The following is a 2,682-nucleotide window of genomic DNA, read 5'->3' as shown; positions in this document are numbered from 1 at the left end:
GACAAAGTGCACACGCACTGTATAAATCTTTAGTATTTTTAGGACAACTGATCTTATTAACAAATGAAATAAAGTGCACACGCACTGTAAAAATCTGAAGCATTTTCAAGAACTGATTACCCTAAAAATGAAATAAAGTGCACACGCACTGTAGAACTCTTTAGCATATTTAGGACGACTGATCATATTAACAAATGAAATAAAGTGCACACGCACTGTAAAATCTTTAGCATTTTACAAGAACTAGGAAAAGAATGGGAAGGGTGCAATGCTGACCGATAGATTTGTCATTTATGAAAGGAAACAACTGATTTTTCTTTTGCACTAATCGGGATGATCATGGATTGGAGAAATTAGTAGATTCTTTAAATTGAAATGAATGGTTGTTAAAATTTACTTTTTATGAGAAAGATTATTATTAGGAGATTTTTAAAATATTTACATTGGACTTGAGATAACAATACTACATATGCGCGAGGCTGCTTTTTACCTTATACAATAATGCTCAGGCTCCGGCATCGCTGCACCGCGACCAGCGCAGCCAACACGATACACCAGACCAGACTGCTCGCTAGCAACAACTTACTGCTACAGCTACACAGTTCCTACTGCAGTCAACACTGCTCTTTGGTCTCAGATTCTCTTATATCTTACATATCGCAGGCAGCGCGTGAGCAATCCATCGAAATTACATCTGCTCGAGTGCACTAGCAACAAATTCTTTAATCATGGATCTCTTACAAAATGTATCCAAAATTTACAACATTTTGTAACGCTGAACACAACAAATACCTGGTTACACAGTTAAGAAATACCACTCCGTCTACAGGCCAAAACTGGCCCATCGGGACCATCCGACCGCCGTGTCATCCTCAGTAGAGGATGCAGATAGGAGGGGCGGGGGGTCAGCACTCCGCTCTCCTGGTCGTTATGATGGTATTCTTGACCGAAGCCGCAACTATTCGGTCGAATAGCTCCCCAATTGGCATCACGAGGCTGAGTGCACCCCGAAAAATGGCAACAGCGCATGGCGGCCTGGATGGTCACCCATCGAAGTGTGGACCACGCCCGACAGCGCTTAACTTCGGTGATCTCACGGGAACCGGTGTAGCCACTGCGGCAAGGCCGTTGCCAGACAGTTAAGAAATAGACAGTTTAAACAATTAATGGGACCATGGTGATAACACATACAAATAGTAACCGAGTTTGTACATTATACGCAAAGCACGTTGCTAATCCTACTGGTAACGTAAGGCCGTAATGAAATGTAATGGACCTGAACGAGGCAAGAGTAATAGTTGGTACTATTCTATGTGACCATTAGAGGAGGGTACAAGGAAAACAGGTTTTGCATCTAGTAGAGGAAGTGATGCGAATAAATTCGACCCCACGACTGGAAAGGGCAACTTTCAAAGGTGACCAATCTTCCATTTCTACGATTCTCGTATGTAAGTGTAAATGTTTTCCAGAGGACCCGCTGCTATCGCTGTTGACGATTAAGATGCCAGATACCGTAACACTTGGACTACATTTACCAAATAAAAAAGATATGCCTGAACCCGGGATCGAACCCTCGACCTCCTGCATGCTAACCCAAAACTCTGCCTGGTGCGCCAACTGTACAGCACAACTACCATATCTTGTCTGACATAGTTACCGCACATGTGATCACAGTGTTGCCAGCTTGCCACTCTTTAATGTCTATTTTCTGCCGCATGTACTCGCCGGACGAAATTTTGTGAGAGACATTTTTTTATCGCTGACATGTGAGGAGTCGCGCAGTGAAGCCCCAGTACGCATATTTCGCTTCACCCCGTATAGAGCGTATCGGGGGACGCGGAAAACAGTACAGTCGTTGTCGTAATGCGGAAATGGAGCGATTTATCTGACGTCCGAAAGAACATGATCACTGGTCTTCGGGACCCGGGGTGGAAGCATCTCCGAAACGGCTAAGTTAGTAAACTGTTCACGTGCCACCGTGCATGACAAAATGTCGCTATCCATAAACGGCGTCGAGGCAACTATGGTGGACTGCACAAGTATATATTACAAGGGTGAACGACGACTGCGGAGATGTGTACGGGCTAATGGACGTGCAACTGACCGAACAGATGGACCAAGGGGCTACCAACAGCGTGTACTGAACGAGTTCGGGGAATGTTGCGGTTTATGGGTCTCCACAGTAGGCGCCTGGTTCATGCACCCATGCTGACTGCCGCTAATCGGCAACGAAGGCTGGACTTTGCATGGCAATACCGCAAGTGGACGTCCACTCAGTGATGAAACCTTTTCAGGTGAATGACATTTATGCTCCATTGGACAGTTTTCCGTTGGCGTGTCAGGAGTGAAATGTCTAAAAGCGAACTCCCTGCATGTGTTATACTCTGGGGAATTTTTTTGGTCGCTTTCCTGGCTGGAAGGTACAAAGGATCAACACAAGTATGCATCTATCCTTCGGGACCATGTCCACTCCTATACGCAGTTATTTTTTCCCTGGCACGATGGCATCTACGAACAGGAAGATGCAGTGTGCCACACGGTTCGCAGCGTACGTGCGTGCCTCAAAGAGCTCTACCATGAATTTATCGTACTCCCCTGGCTACCAAATTCATCGGCTTTAAATCCAATCGAGAGCCTGTGGGACCACCTCCATCGGGCTGTTTGCGCCATGGATCCTCTACA

General features: G+C 45.6%; 1 pseudogene; it reads right to left on the bottom strand.

Moving 5' to 3' along the window:
* Window positions 1-1,015: 1,015 nt before the first annotated feature.
* LOC126204830 (5S ribosomal RNA) lies at window positions 1,016-1,133 on the bottom strand (annotated as a pseudogene).
* Between the last annotated feature and the right edge of the window lie 1,549 nt (window positions 1,134-2,682).

The sequence above is a fragment of the Schistocerca nitens genome, chromosome 9, assembly GCF_023898315.1.
Source record: "Schistocerca nitens isolate TAMUIC-IGC-003100 chromosome 9, iqSchNite1.1, whole genome shotgun sequence".
Taxonomy (NCBI): Eukaryota; Metazoa; Arthropoda; class Insecta; order Orthoptera; family Acrididae; genus Schistocerca; species Schistocerca nitens.
The sequence above is the reverse complement of the archived record's forward strand: the minus strand, read 5'-3'. Positions and strand labels throughout refer to the sequence as shown.